This window comes from Schistocerca nitens, chromosome 1 (genome assembly GCF_023898315.1).
Source record: "Schistocerca nitens isolate TAMUIC-IGC-003100 chromosome 1, iqSchNite1.1, whole genome shotgun sequence".
Classification (NCBI taxonomy): domain Eukaryota; kingdom Metazoa; phylum Arthropoda; class Insecta; order Orthoptera; family Acrididae; genus Schistocerca; species Schistocerca nitens.
In genome coordinates, this window is record NC_064614.1 from 568,684,311 (window position 1) to 568,700,297 (window position 15,987).

The following is a 15,987-nucleotide window of genomic DNA, read 5'->3' on the forward strand; positions in this document are numbered from 1 at the left end:
AGTTTTAATCTGCCAGGAAGTTTCAACCTAGCTGTTCTTTCAAAACCAAACATTTCACTATATATTGACTTATCTGTACCTAGTGCTGACTACTGCTGTTATACAGGCAATCAACTATAGTCCGAGAGATACGACATTCCAGTACTCTAAATATTGCTAAGAATACCTTTCTTCTCCACGAGGACTTGAAATTATGATTCGCTGGACACATCATTGTGAATATGTTATTACGTTCAAATAGCGTTAATAACTCGAAACCAAGGATGTTTGAAGATATGAATCGCTATGGAATTTTCACGTTGTGTTGCTGTTCTAATATCGTTTCAGATACACCTTCTATGTATTGTTATTTTTAGAATCATTGTTAATAACCCAGCCACACGTGTAAAACAGCCGCTTGCCAGTTGTTTCAGTACACATTATCTTCAAAACATGTATAAAAATCTTCGCTCTATTAGGACATAAATAGATGGTCAGTTTCTGATTAGTGGCGTTATAAAAACGGTTGTTGTTTGCTCCTGAATGCTTCAGAAATACGGTAGTAGCTTCATGAGTTATGTAAAAGTATGGAAGTGGTTCCACCACTGCAAGTTTGCAGTATGTGGGTGATGGGAGAACAGTAGTTGAGCGTTTGTCACGCTCTTTGATACCAAACTAAAATTATAATTAATGAACATGTTAATGCATGAAATAACGAGCACTGTGAAATCTGACTCACAAAATAAATACCGCTTTGCTAGAATAGACAAATGCTGCCTTGATAATTCAATAAACGTCATAGCTCACTAACCGTTATTCAGATTAGTGGCATTAATCAAACACATGCTGGTTCTCACATTGCACAATCTACGCTCAGTCAGCGGTTTACGCGTAAATATTGTTGGCTCCTGCCAGTAAATTGATGGACATACGTTAGACTTAAGCTGACCATTTAGTAGACAAACTAAATTTCTTTAAAGACGAACTGCTTTAAATTTTATTTCGTGTTATTGACTTATACGATAAACAAACAACAGTCGTCGAAGGTTATCACGTTCTGTAGGTAATTCAGTAGCTTACTAATATCTGGATGCCAAAAACCTGAACTCGCTATTTCTGCAGACTAAAGGATCAGCATCTCGGAAGCCAACGGAAAGACAGCCGTCAGATTGCCAGCGGAGAATTTCCTGTTACAGCAGGTCAACCCCAGCGGAGGGAAAACTTCCAGTGCCGGACCGGGACTCGAAACTTCAACCTTCTCATTCGCGGGCAGTGCTGTTACCGTTTGGCCCATACAGCCACTACTCGTGAGCCCCCTCCTCTCACAACTTCGATTCTACCAGTATCCCCTTCACCTTCATGATGTCACAAATGCATACTCCGCTGGAGTAGCTCTCCTGGAAAAAAGAACAATGCGGAGAAATGATCTTGTCACAGTCTAGGAGTTGTTTTCAAAATAAATCTTTCATTCTGCAGCGGACTGTCGCCTGTCTCGAGTGCAGGTCACACACAGTTTTAATCTATCAGGATATTTCAAAACAGAGCACACTCCGTTGCAGAGTGAAGACATTGTGGAAACACGTGGTGTTGTTTAGGCGAAGAAACAGACAGCGATAATTTTTACTAGCACATCGATAAGATTTTCCACATGACTTCGCAAGAAGAAGCCAAGTGCAGTCAGGTCCTGTGAACGAGATATTCACGAATGTGGACGTGTTCCTTCTATACACCATTCACGTAACGTCTGATGCAACTGTTGGCAGAGACTGGCAAACTTAGTAGGTTCTCCATCATGCTGGAACGAAGTAATAAATCTGCAAAGCAACTGCGTACACTGCGCTTGTCCGTCCTCTTGCTGCTTAGTATGTGATCCTTATCGAATAGGATTGGTGGAGGACATCGAAAAAGTTAAAAGAACGACGACTTGTTTTGTATTATCGTGAAACAGGGGAGACAGTGTCACGGATATGATAAGCGGCTTGGAATGGCAATCATTAAAACAAACACGTTTTACATTGTGGCGACATCGATCCAAAAAATTTCAATCAGCAACTTTCTCCTCTAAATGTCAAAATATTTTGTTGAGTTTCTCCAGTAGAAGGAGAAATGACCGTCGTGTAAAATAAATCAGAGTTCGCACGGAAAGATCTAGGTATTCATCTTTTCCAAGTGATTTTTGAGAGTGGAACAGTAGAGAAGTAGTCTGAAGGCGACTCTATGCACCGTCTCCAAGCACTTAAGTGTGAATTGAAGAGTAGTCCTCTAGACAGGACTTGGACAGGATTTGTGATTGGTGTAAAGAACGGCAGATAACTCTAAATATAGATAAATGTAAATTAATGTAGATGAATAGGAAAAAGAATCCCGTAATGTTTGAATACTCCATTAGTAGTGTAGCGCTTCACACAGTCACGTCGATTAAATATTTGGGCGTAACATTGCAGAGCGATATGAAGTGGGACAAGCATGTAATGGCAGTTGTTGGGAAGGCGGATAGTCGTCTTCGGTTCATTGGTAGAATTTTGGGAAGATGTGGTTCATCTGTAAAGGAGACCGCTTATAAAACATTAATAAGACCTATTCTTGAGAACTGCTCGAACGTTTGGGATCCCTATCAGGTCGGATTGAGGAAGGACATAGAAGCAATTCAGAGGCGGGCTGCTAGATTTGTTACTGGTAGGTTTGATCATCACGCGAGTGTTACGGAAATACTTCAGGAACTCGGGTGGGAGTCTCTAGAGGAAAGGAGGCGTTCTTTACGTGAATCGCTACTGAGGAAATTTAGAGAACCAGCATTTGAGGCTGACTGCAGTACAATTTTATTGCCGCTAACTTATATTTCGCGGAAAGACCACAAAGATAAGATAAGAGAGATTAGGGCTCGTACAGAGGCATATAGGAAGTCATTTTTCCCTCGTTCTGTTTGGGAGTGGAACAGGGAGAGAAGATGCTAGTTGTGGTACGAGGTACCCTCTGCCACGCACCGTATGGTGGCTTGCGGAGTATGAATGTAGATGTTGAAAAACGTGCACATATTAAGTGTCGATGGGCGAGCAATCACTGCTTTTTCCGAGTCAGCAGTCCGTATGGATGGTAGTTCTCTGTATTGTGATAGCTGTCGCCCTGTTTCACTTGACTGTTGGAACGTTCACGGGAAACATAGCGAGTGTCGAACATCTTCTTCAGTGCTAGGCCCGATATAACCCTTCAGCTCCCCAATAGTTTGCGTTTGTTTGTTCGTACACGAAAACCATTTCTGTTAATTTCAAAAACGAGTACAACGCTATTTACTAGGGCTGAACGCTTGTACACTTCAACCTGCAAACGCAGATTGCAATCTAAAGACCTTTATATCGAGGCTACCAAGCCAGTGACACGTCAAGTTATCAGCAATACAGTGTTGGAGCTTACAGTCCCCACTCCTTATGATACAAGGCTACACTTTCCACACTATGCTGCATTGCTATCAACGACGCACATTACAAATCAGTTTATGGCCTCATACAAACTACTCGTAATACATGTGGTTTCCCGAATTCCACTGGCAGAGAATGACATATCAAATATTTTCCTGTTTCTGTAACATCTTTCAAAGTTCATGTCATTACCAAGTTAACATCCTGTATGCTGAACGTCGACGAGTCTTATGCCTTCGCCTTCTCTTTATATACGTTGCGCCTTCCGTTCGATTGACACAGCAATTCTTTGGTAGGCTACGAAACCTACATTTCATAGCACATTCTATATATAATGGAGAGTCTTTGAATATGTACTACATTTTCATCGCAGAAACAAATTTCTGATTTCCTTGCGACAGCTGCTGAAGTGGTTTTTAAACTCAGGTCTTTCTAAGCTGCTTTGAACTGACGCTGTAGCTAAACATTCAGAAGTTTCCTGTTGCCTCCGAAAATTATGTCATTGGCGGGAAATTAGGGACAAAAATCAAGTGCTCTTTTCTTTCATGAAGGATCTCTAAATGATATTATACAGAATGGTTGTCGCAAATAATTACTCGAATAGTATCATTTGATTTATCAAAGACCTCCGTCTCAGGGAACGGATGTTGGAACTAAATAAATTTTCAGTTGCAGGACAGCAAAAACAAGACCAGTACCTGAGCGTGAATCTGGTACCGGTTGCCCTTTCTTCATCCTTCTGTTATTGTCAGTACTATTTTCTTAATACGTTGCCATCTCAATGTTTTCCTATCTAACGGAGAGGGAAACCATTCACCTAATATGTATATCCACACTGACGCAAACTGAAGGCCAGCAACGAAACCAAACGCAAGCTAGAATTTTTTTTTTTTTTTGCCATACCAATACTCGTTATTCCAATCCGTGAATGCGATTCATACTTGGCTGACCTTATCGTCTCGCCAAGTAATGCTCTACGTTTTCAACTAATGGACCGGGTCGGCCCTTATCTACTATAGTGCTGGATTTTGAAGAAGAATCAAAACTCAGTAGAATACTTATATTCCAGAATATGTTGTTTTTCTACGTACTTCGAGAAGTTAAGATTTCGTTTGATTGAAAGATAGGTGAAAGAATATCCATCAGAAAACTAGCAGTATTGTTTAAAAGAATTTTTAGGTGATATTGCAATAGGGATATTTCAATTTGACAGCATAAATATAAACAATACTTTTCATTTAAGTAAAATAAGCTGTAAAATAAATTTCTTTCTGTTTTTGATTTCACGAAAAATTATCTATTTCTCGCTTGTACTGTTGTCGATATCACGGCATAGTTTTTACAGAAACACTTCGTACATCACGGGAAAGGGAATAAAAACTGTCCGTTTGAAATTTAAATAGTCTCCGGTCAAGATCTAGGATAAATTTACAATTGTTCCGGTCCCAGACTGTTCCTGATGCTTCAAAACACTTTAAGATTCACAGAAGGCAATGATTCCACTTTGTGACTGGTATTAAAATTGTTGTCAGCCAACACATTATTACCACTCGTAATAATCATGTATACGCAAGCTTCAGGCAATATTGTGCAATTTCTGCGACTGTCTGTTCCAATAGGTTTTCTGACCAAAAACAAAATCTTCGAAGTACTGGGCTGAGCTTCCGAAAGCAGTATTGTACTCAACAGTCAACGAAATTTTCAGGAAAATCAGATATAACTGCTTAAAGGAAACTTTCCATTCCCATTTCAAAAACCAAATCCAGTGCATTTCTCCTATTGTCAGACACAGAGATTTAAAAATACCATATTGGAGGCTAAGAGGAAAGAGAAATGCCGTACTTCATCTGCCACACTGAAACTTACATCCGGAACGCGATGCTGCTGAAGAAATATGTTTTGATAGCTTCTTAAAGAGTAGGGACGCTATGTTGTAAACAACTGTTTGTCTCAATGCGCAGTTCGACAAGGCATGGTAGAAAATGAGACATGGCAGGAACCGAAAGGGGCTTTGCGGTTACTGAAATATATAACGCGAGCAGAAGTAGACAATACCTTTTTCTCGGAAGTACATGAGGTCTTTGCTGTAATTTCAACTAACGTGAATGCAGTGTTGGCGGGGAGTACAGTACTTTCTTCAGAAGACAAATCGATTATAAAAGGTGTCGTGAAACGGAGGGAAGAGTTAATGTTCAAAACGTTTCAAGTAGTAGCAAACAGTCTAGACCCATGGTGTAAGGGAGAAGCTCTTACTCCACACGAGGAATGTCAAACAATACACTAAGCAATTTGCTTCAAGTTGATTCCACCATTATTGTGGCAAATTTAGCACGATTTCGAGATGGTGGCCCGATCCAGCTAGTGGTAAGGATTGTGCACTGAGCAACTAGTGGTAAGGATTGTGCACTGAGCAACCTTTGTGCCCTTTGACATCCGGGATTCTAAATGTACGTCCAACAGAACTCAACTGGTCCGCTCATGGTCGAATTCACACAAAAATCCGAAACGTGTTGGCGTCAATATGGACAGAAAGACTTGTATCATTGCAGGGGAACCTGAGACATAATTCTGATCGAGAATACATACAAGATCACCAGAAAAAATCTCTCTTTCATCGGATGAGGACTCAATGTAACGGACACTGTATATTACAAACTAAATCAATAAATTTCGGAATTTATTTGCCATATCATCTCTCTATTCAGTCTCTGTGGAATTGCTATGATCTTTTGATTGCTGCAGCTATGTCCCCTAGACCAAGTGTAAAACTATTACCTAGAGGAAAGGAAACAAACCATTTAAATAGGGCTTTTGGATTTACAATAGTTACTTTACTCTGCAAATGTAAATTATCTTCTTCTTCCCGCGTCTTCAAGGAATCGGCATGTTAACCTGGATTTAACGGCCTTGGTGTTAGGGGTTGCCGAATGCTCTTCCTGCCGCCAAGTCTTCCACCAACGCCCCTTCCCCTGCTACTAAACGGTTTTAAACTTTTTCCTTAAACCTTTAAAGCCAATCTCACTCTACCGTTTTATACCGCCAGTCCATCTCTAGTCCGGCATCGTGCTGAGACCACCTTGATTAGATCCGACACGTTTTTAGGCACATATTTAAATATGTCTGATAATCGCCACAACTTCATAGATTTCAAATTCGTTCGCAATGTGCCTAATAAATCGTTGCAATGAACACATTCTAACCTAACAGGAATCTGCACTGTGAAAAGTACACAACTATACATGTCTCGTAGAAATTTTAAAAAGGCTTCACATTCGCCATTGACTGTACATTTATATTGCAGTATCCGCTACTGCAGTTTCAACATATTGGTAACTTCCAATCAGTTATACGTCCAAACATCACATACATTGAGGTTAGACATACCACTGACAGAAATACATACACGTTTCACAATACAGCCATGAAAAATCTGAGGTAAAATAAACTAAAATATTACGCATCTGCTGAAAACGTAGCAGTGGTCAGCATTAACAAAAAGACGTGAGCCTCTATGGCTCGTGTTAGCCTCTGTCACTTTAACCACGTATATAAAATAGGGGGTGTTCAAAAAGTCTCTCCGTAGTGCCGTATGATTCTCAGCCGCGCGTGCCATATGCCGCAGTGAATATACCGAAATGAAACTCAGTGAAATACAAGTTATTAATTTATTGAATAATCATTTTTACTTACAAATTTTCACATTAAATGTTGAAAGTGTCCCCCCTGTTGTTGAGTACACAATTCAATTCGTCTAATCATGTTTCCAAACACAAGATGTAACATTTCTTCTGTAACAGAAGCAGTGAAAGTGGATATTTCACTTTTCAGTTCATCGATGGATTTTGGACTGTTTTTATAGACAGTTGCTTTCGCTACACCCCAGAAGAAAAAGTCAAGTGGTATTAGGTCGGGCGATCGTGGAGGCCAAAGTCTCTCTGAAATTATGCGATCACCAAAAACATCAGCAAGCAATGACACTGAAACGCGAGCTGTACGCGTGGTTGCAGCATCTTGTGGAAAATAACACAAGTTCTCCTATGAATGGGTACAAAATATCACTGCAGTATCGTTGTTCGTTTATTGTTTCGTTGAAAGACGCAGGCAGGCGAACAATCATAGGGCACGCGAGGCTAACAATCATACGGCTCTGCGGAGAGACTTTTTGAACACACCGTATGAATTGCATCACCTTACGAGAACACATCATAACGCACACAAATAAATACAGCACCCACAATTAATTTTTCCGTTATGTGACGGTAGGATAAAAGCACTTGAAACTGAATTCCTGCTTACTGCACATGTCAGTAACAAACACATTACTGGTGAAACCAGGTAGGAATTAGCTCCAAAGTATTTGTATTGTTTGGTTTCGTAGTGAAGTGACGCCTGCACGTGTCCAACATTTTACACCCACCTTTTAGGTAAGGCACTACATGAATTGGTCATTATGGATCATAAAGTGTTGTGTTTATAATCAGATGTAAGGATGATGATTTTACCAGAATAGCGCCGCGCGGGGTAGCCACACGGTCTAGGGCGCCTTGCCACGGAACGCGCGGCTCCCCACCCCCACCCCCCCCCCCCACCCCCGTCGGAGGTTCGAGTCCTCCAATGCCTGTGTGTGTTGTCCTTAGCGTAAGTTAGTTTACGTTACATTAAGTAGTGTGTAAACCTAGGGATCGATGACCTCAGCAGTTTGGTCCTGTAGGAACTTACCACAAATTTCCAAATTTACCAGAATAGAATAATCGTTGTACTTTAATATGTGGACACATTGGAATGTATTTGCATTGTATGATTTCTTGTGATATGACAACCTCGTGAGAACCACACTTTACACCACACACGTCAAGTAACACAATACATGAAATATTATGTTTAATCCATACAACTGTTTAATACGAGGACTTTTGTAACCATGCCACGTTATTGTATGCATCTTTATGAGCATGTAGGGTTTGAATTTATTTTCTTGTTTATAGATACGCATATATTTTTACCACTACTTTGCATTACTGTTAATAAAGTTTGATTCCTCGGTTTCCTGCTACCTTAAGATTAACTCCTAAGAGTATACTTATCTATGTTGACAAAGATTCTGTATCAGGGTACCTGCTTGCCTCTTAAATGCACTCCTTGGTTATGACATAAATACCTTGGAGCTGATACCCACCTGTTTGGCTAGTACGGTGCAGTAAACATGAACTCAGTGGCAAGTGCTTTTATCCTACTCACCACATAACGGTAAAATTAGTTAACAGGGCTGCATTTATCTGTGTATTTAATGAAGTTTTCTCATAACGTGATGGTGTATTTTATACTTTAAAAGCTGGCGTATGTGGCAGCGGCTGATACCTCATTGTACATATTTACTGCAGTTGTAACGACTTCAAATGACCAAAATGTCCATGTAATAGGAGATATTGTAATAAATGTACAGTCAATGGCGAATATGAAGTCTTTTAAAAAATATGAAAAACTGAGAGAAGAAAGACTGCCCAATCTAAGTTCCTCACATGTTAATGATCTTAGATTTTACTTTCATGTGGTTTTCCTCACTCATATAGTTCTGTGTATTTTCTCATTTCTACCTCGTATAACTAACATGTAATACATAAAAATGAGCAGATATCAATTCCTGCATTTACGTAGCGGGTGAGGTTAAGGAGATTCCCGCACCCGCACAATAGGACAGAATTTGTGATGAATGAAAGCCTTGTGCCGTGACTCTCGATTCAGGTAAACGGAGCGGAGAGAGTCGTTTTGCAATGTGTCCGTACAATCTCTTCCGCCAAAACACTATCTGATATAATGGTGGCCTGCATAATTCATTATGTTTTACAAGGGACAGTAGGCGAAATCCGAATTAATGGTGAAGTTTTACAGACGATAGCAAACGTAATGTTCCCTTAACAACGTTGTCACCACATAAAACAGCAGTAGACAACAGTGATATGACGGTATAGCAGCAGTTTCTCGAGAAATGGCAATTTACATGTAACGTGTTTTCTTTTCGAAGTTTTATTCGCAGTGTGACAAATTTAACTGAGCATCAACTCTTGAGAATAAAATTAATTAACGCGGAACTTTCCGCAGTATAACGTCAAAGATGTAGGTCGGTTAGACTTAGAGATTCGCTACGTGTTTTCACAGGCATCAACTTTTAAAGATTAAATTTTATGTCAACGGGTAGATTTCTCGGCTTACTGCGAGCAGACTTTCCCAAAGGAGCAGCAGTAAGCGTTTGGACCGACCGGTGTGCCGATTGCGAAACAGTCTCGTTCGCTGTATCAGTATGCTGTGACGTCCTCGTGCCGTGTCTGTCAGCAAGCTTCGTTTTAAAAGCGTAGCCTGTTCTGGAAGTTTGAGCCAATGGCAAACAGGATATTTAGCATTTCCATCAAGGCCAACTAAGAGGTGAAAACATCTTTGTGTTGGAAAGATATATATTTTTGTGCTCAGATTGCGCCTCTGATGCAAACTTAAGATTCCACAGAGCTACAGACCTACCTGCTCGTGTAACGTAACTCGCTACCCTGCGATCCGGTGGAGGTGCTCCGCACCCGGAGCGCCGTGGATTCCTGGGTGGGTACACCGGCCAGCCTGAGTGTTCTTTTTAAGCGGTTTCCCACGCTCGCTTAGACAAATGCTAGGCTAGTCACCGAATTCCGCCTCAGCGAATACGATATACAAACAGTTACAATACGATAACTCACAGAATGAATTGTACACGATTCACAGACATATTACGCACAAGACTTCCCTCCTTCACTTTACCTTGAGGACTATGGCAACAGGAAGGGCATCCGGCTACAGAGCTGAATACTAAAACAAAATGTGCCAAATACTGAAAAAAGTGGACACCGCGCTAGACGGGACAGACGCTACGGAGGAAAAGAAGAATAGATGGAGCTTAGGAGTAATGATTATATCTTGAACAGCTATGGCGTTTATGAGCCACCTACCAGTTACAAGCAATTCCTTACTATTTAGTTGAGATTCTGACCGTCATTGTGTATCAGACACCTAATACGTCTTCATCGCTAAGACGTGCACTGCAAGTTTTTTGCTGACAAAGGAATTAAGCAGTCCGTAAGTGAGCTAATGCAGTAAGTGGACATCGTTCAAAACCTTGTTTACTTTGGGTGAATTGTTAGTGTACTTTCCGTAGCCTTGCAAATCCGTAGAAACCACGTGCGATGCGGTACCCAAAAAACCGGAATTATATTTTAAACGCTATGTATTTTCAAATTGTTTATAAAACAACCTCCCCTTCAAAATACTCCCCATAACAAGTAATACATTTGTCCCACTGGTGCTTTCACTGTTCGAAACATTCTTTTGTAGTCACCTTTAGAAATGGCTGACAGCTCCTCCCTCGTTTTTTTTTCTTGACTTCTTCTATGTTGTCAAATCGGTGTTCTTTCTTGCCCCTTTTCATGCGTGGAAATAAGAAAAAGACGCACGGAACCAGGTCAGCCGTGGGGCAATGGAACAAGACCATTTTTAGTCACAAATTCTCTGACAGAGATGGCTGTTTGTCCAGGTACGTTGTCGTGCTGGAAGAACCAGCCTCCTGTCTGCCACAAATCGGGTCTTTTTTGACGAACATTGACGATATGACCTGCGAGAAACAAACCCTGAATGAACTTTTCAATATTTTCGTCGATTCGGGCAGTTGATGGACGTCCAGAACGAGCTTTGTCATCAATCGACACGCAGCCATTTTTAAATCGAGCAAACCATTCGTACACTTGAGTTTTTCCCGTAGCGTCATCTTGGAAAGCTGTTTTCGACATTAAAATAGTTTCAGCAGCATTTTTACCGAGTAGAAAACAAAATTTCACAGCTGCACGTTGATCGCTTAAACTTGCCATTATAAAAAACGAAACAAGACCAAAACAGCGCTGTTCTTGTTGTGGTCTTCAGTCCTGAGATTGGTTTGATGCAGCTCTCCATGCTACTCTATCCTGTACAAGCTTCTTCATCTCCCAGTACCTACTGCAGCCTACATCCTTCTGAATCTGTTTAGTGTATTCATCTCTTGGTCTCCCTCTACGATTTTTATCCTCCACGCTGCCCTCCAATACTAAATTGGTGATCCCTTGATGCCTCAGAACACGTCCTACCAACCGATCCCTTCTTCTAGTCAAGATGTGCCACAAATTTCTCTTCTCTCCAATTCTGTTCAATACCTCCTCATTAGTTATGTGATCTACCCATCTAATCTTCAGTATTCTTCTGTAGCACCACATTTCGAAAGCTTCTATTCTCTTCTTGTCCAAACTATTGATCGTCCACGTTTCACTTCCATGCTACACTCCATACAAATACTTTCAGAAACGACTTCCTGACACTTAAATCTATACTCGATGTTAACAAATTTCTCTTCTTCAGAAACGCTTTCCTTGTCATTGCCAGTCTACATTTTATATCCTCTCTACTTCGACTATCATCAATTATTTTGCTCCCCAAATAGCAAAACTCATTTACTACTTTAAGTGTCTCATTTCCTAATCTAATTCCCGCAGCATCACCCGATTTAATTCGACTACAGTCCATTATCCTCGTTTTGCTTTTGTTGATGTTCATCTTATATCCTCCTTTTAAGACACTGTCCATTCCGTTCAGCCGCTCTTCCAGGTCCTTTGCTGTTTCTCACGGGAGTACAATGTCATCGCCGAACCTCAAAGTTTTTATTTCTTCTCCATGGATTTTAATTCCTACTCCGAATTTTTCTTTTGTTTCCTTTACTGCTTGCTCAATATATAGATTGAATAACATCGGGGATAGGCTACAACCGGGTCTCACTCCCTTCCCAACCACCGCTTCCCTTTCGTGCCTCTCGACTCCTATAACTGCCATCTGGTTTCTATACAAATTGTAAATAGCCTTTCGCTCGCTGTATTTTACCCCTGCCACCTTCAGAATTTGAAAGAGAGTATTACAGTCAACATTGTCAAAAGCTTTCTCGAAGTTTACAAATGCGAGAAACGTAGGTTTGTCTTTCCTTAGCCGGCCGAAATGGCCGTGCGGTTAAAGGCGCTGCAGTCTGGAACCGCAAGACCGCTACGGTCGCAGGTTCGAATCCTGCCTCGGGCATGGATGTTTGTGATGTCCTTAGGTTAGTTAGGTTTAACTAGTTCTAAGTTCTAGGGGACTAATGACCTCAGCAGTTGAGTCCCATAGTGCTCAGAGCCATTTTCTTTCCTTAATCTATTTTCTAAGATAAGTCGTAAGGTTGGCATTGCCTCACGTGTTCCAAAATTTCTGCGGAATCCAAAACAGCGCTAGCAAAAACAATCACTGCAGATGAGCAGAACAACCCTGGTCAACAAAACAGGCGGCACCAAATCCGAACTGGCAATGAGTTGCGCTATACACGTCTGGCGGCAGAAAGCGTGCTACATAAGCTTCGGCCATAGCAATGTTACTCCGGTTTCTTTTCTTCTTTTTTCTTCTTTTTTTCGCTTCCCGCACCCGGGTTCCCGGGTTTGATTCCCGGCGCGGTCAGGGATTTTCTCTGCCTCGTGATGACTGGGTGTTGTGTGCTGTCCTTAGGTTAGTTAGGTTTAAGTAATTCTAAGTTCTAGGGGACTGATGACCATAGATGTTCGGTCCCATAGTGCTCAGAGCCATTTGAACCAATTTTCTTTCTTTTTTTTTTTTTTTTCGCCCTCGTATTGCTTGCCAGTAAACGTGGATTTAAATTGTTCAGTCACAAATTCATTCTGGAAATCGCGAAGGTATTCCTGCTAATAGATGTCCGCCCTATCTACCGCCCTATCTAAAGTCATCTTTCCCCATTTCCTCCGTAGGAAATCGAGTGAATGAAGTACACTGGCTGACAAAAAAAGTAAAACATCCAGAAGGGGAGGAGGAAACGGAATGAAACTTCATCCGTTGAGAGGGCATGTGGTGTTATTTCTATGTTTACAATATCGAGTCCAAGTTACAAATAACCAGGTAGTATTAGTATGAGGGCACCCACCCTCTAGCCTGAATGCACGCACTGACTTGTATGTGAGGGGTGTCATAAAGCCGTTGTACCCTCGCCTGAGGCTAGGTGGCCTACAACTGTCCTCGATGTCCTGGATACTGCCACTTCCACTGGGGCGGATTTAATGTCCGAGCTGGTCTCACATATTTTCTATATTAGACAGATCAGGGATTCTTCCTGTCCAAGAAAGTACCTCAGCATCATGCAGACACCCACATTGAGGACCCTCTCCAAATTTTGTCAGGTACTCACACGAGTACTTGGCATCTTCGTGTCCTTCTAAGTGATCACGCAATATCTGACGCTGTTCACGTCGCTCATAAACCCCGCCAGGCCTGGCAACAACACTAAACCACAGACTTACTAAAAATAACTAGACCGCTCACTGGTACTAATGTAGCGTCCCCTTACTGAAGCCGCCATTTGCAGGACAAAGCTGTGTTTGTACCTAGTGATGATGTGAAATATCTGATAAAAGGTTGCATAACAGTCAGTTAACAGATGCATCTAACGTTAGCAAGGTCTCTGCGTCCCTGTTGTTAGAAAAAAGTGTGAAAATAAAGTGGCTAGTTCAAGTTACATTTGAGACCACAATTATTCACGTCCAACCTAGTTGAAGGATATATGGTAAAATTGTGGGAAGAAAGGTAGATAAATTTTACGAAGCAATACAAAAATAAAATAAACACTGAAAAAAGCGCAAAAGACAGACGCAGTGTCTGGAAATATTAAACAGGAATCGAAAGTGAAAAATCTTAGTGGAAAATAATACAACCCCACTATCCGTTACTTCGCAAGTTTAGTGCCACTGCCCTGAATCGATTACTTGCATTTTCATTCCTGCTTGTAAAAAAAGAACCCTGCATTCTTAAATAGATACTTATAACTTACCATCGTTTGACGGAGACCTGACAGAGAAAACTAGGAGACTGTAGCCATTTAAGACAGACTTCATTACTTAGGAGTTGTGAAGTAAACATCCTTTTTATTTTGTTATTCGGTTTCCTCTCGTTGTGTGTCATCCGCTTTCAGTCATAATTCAGTATTCATATCCGTCTCTGCAACTCACACCGTTCAGTTTGAGAACAAGTGTGACAGGGGCCTGCACTAAACGCGAACAACACTAATGCTCTCGGACGTCCGCTCTACCTGTCGCAGAAAACCGCAGCACTAAGCATTTACATAAGCGCCAATGGAGTGTACCTGTAAGAAGTTGCATTGCCGTCCGACCACGTCTTCTGGGTGCTTCACATCTTCCGTCAGGCAGTGCATTTATGCTACTGGCCATTAAAATTGCTACACCACGAAGATGACGTGGTACAGACGCGAAATTTAACCCACAGGAAGAAGAAGCTGTGATATGCAAATAATTAGCTTTTCAAAGCATTCACACAAGGTTGGCGCCGGTAGCGACACCTACAACGTGCTGACATGAGGAAAATTTCCAACCGATTTCTCATACACAAACAGCAGTTGACCGGCGTTGCTTGGTGAAACGTTGTTGTGATGCCTCGTGTAAGGAGGAGAAATGCGTACCATCACGTTTCCGACTTTGATAAAGGTAGGATTGTAACCTATCGCGCTTGAGGTTTATCGTATCGCGATATTGCTGCTCGCGTTGGTCGAGATCCAATGACTGTTAGCAGAATATGGAATCGGTGGGTTCAGGAGGGTAATACGGAACGCCGTGCTAGATCCCAACGACCTCGTATCACTAGCAGTCGAGATGACAGGCATCTTATCCGCATGGCTGTAACGGATCGTGCAGCCACGTCTCGATCCCTGGGTCAACACATGGGGACGTTTGCAAGACAACAACCATCTGTACGAACAGTTCGACGACGTTTGCAGCAGCATGGACTATCAGCTCGGAGACCATGGCTGCGGTTACCCTTGACGCTGCATCACAGACAGGAGCGCCTGCGATGGTGTACTCAACGACGAACCTGGGTGCACGAATGGCAAAACGTCATTTTTTCGGATGAATCCATGTTCTGTTTACAGCATCATGATGGCCGCATCCGTGTTTGGCGACATCGCGGTGAACGCACATTGGAAACGTGTATTCGTCATCGCCATACTGGCGTATCACCCGGAGTGATGGTATGGGGTGCCATTGGTTACACGTCTCGGTCACCTCTTGTTCGCACTGACGGCACTTTGAACAGTGGACGTTACACTTCAGATGTGTTACGACGCGTGGCCTCTACCCTTCATTCGATCCCTGCGGAACCCTACATTTCAGCAGGATAATGCACGACCGCATGTCGCAGGTCCTGTACGGGCCACTCTGGATACAGAAAATGTTCGATTGCTGCCCTGGACAGCACATTCTCCAGATTTCTCACCAATTGAAAACGTCTGGTCAATGGTGGCCGAGCAACTGGCTCGTCACAATACGCCAGTCACTACTCTTGATGAACTGTGGTATGGTGTTGAAGCTGCATGGGCAGCTGTACGTGTACACACCATGCAAGCTCTGTCTGACTCAATGCCCAGGCGTATCAATGCCGTTATTACGGCCAGAGGTGGTTGTCCTGGGTACTGATTTCTCAGGGTCTATGCACCCAAATTGCGTGAAAATGTAAT

The 15,987-nt window shown here is 41.9% G+C and overlaps 1 protein-coding gene across 1 annotated transcript in view; it reads left to right on the top strand.

Annotated features, from left to right (window-relative positions):
• LOC126236399 (cyclic nucleotide-gated cation channel subunit A) overlaps nucleotides 1–15,987 on the top strand; it is a 587,655-nt gene that overhangs the window by 512,214 nt on the left and 59,454 nt on the right. The gene's annotated exons all lie outside the window — the stretch shown is intronic.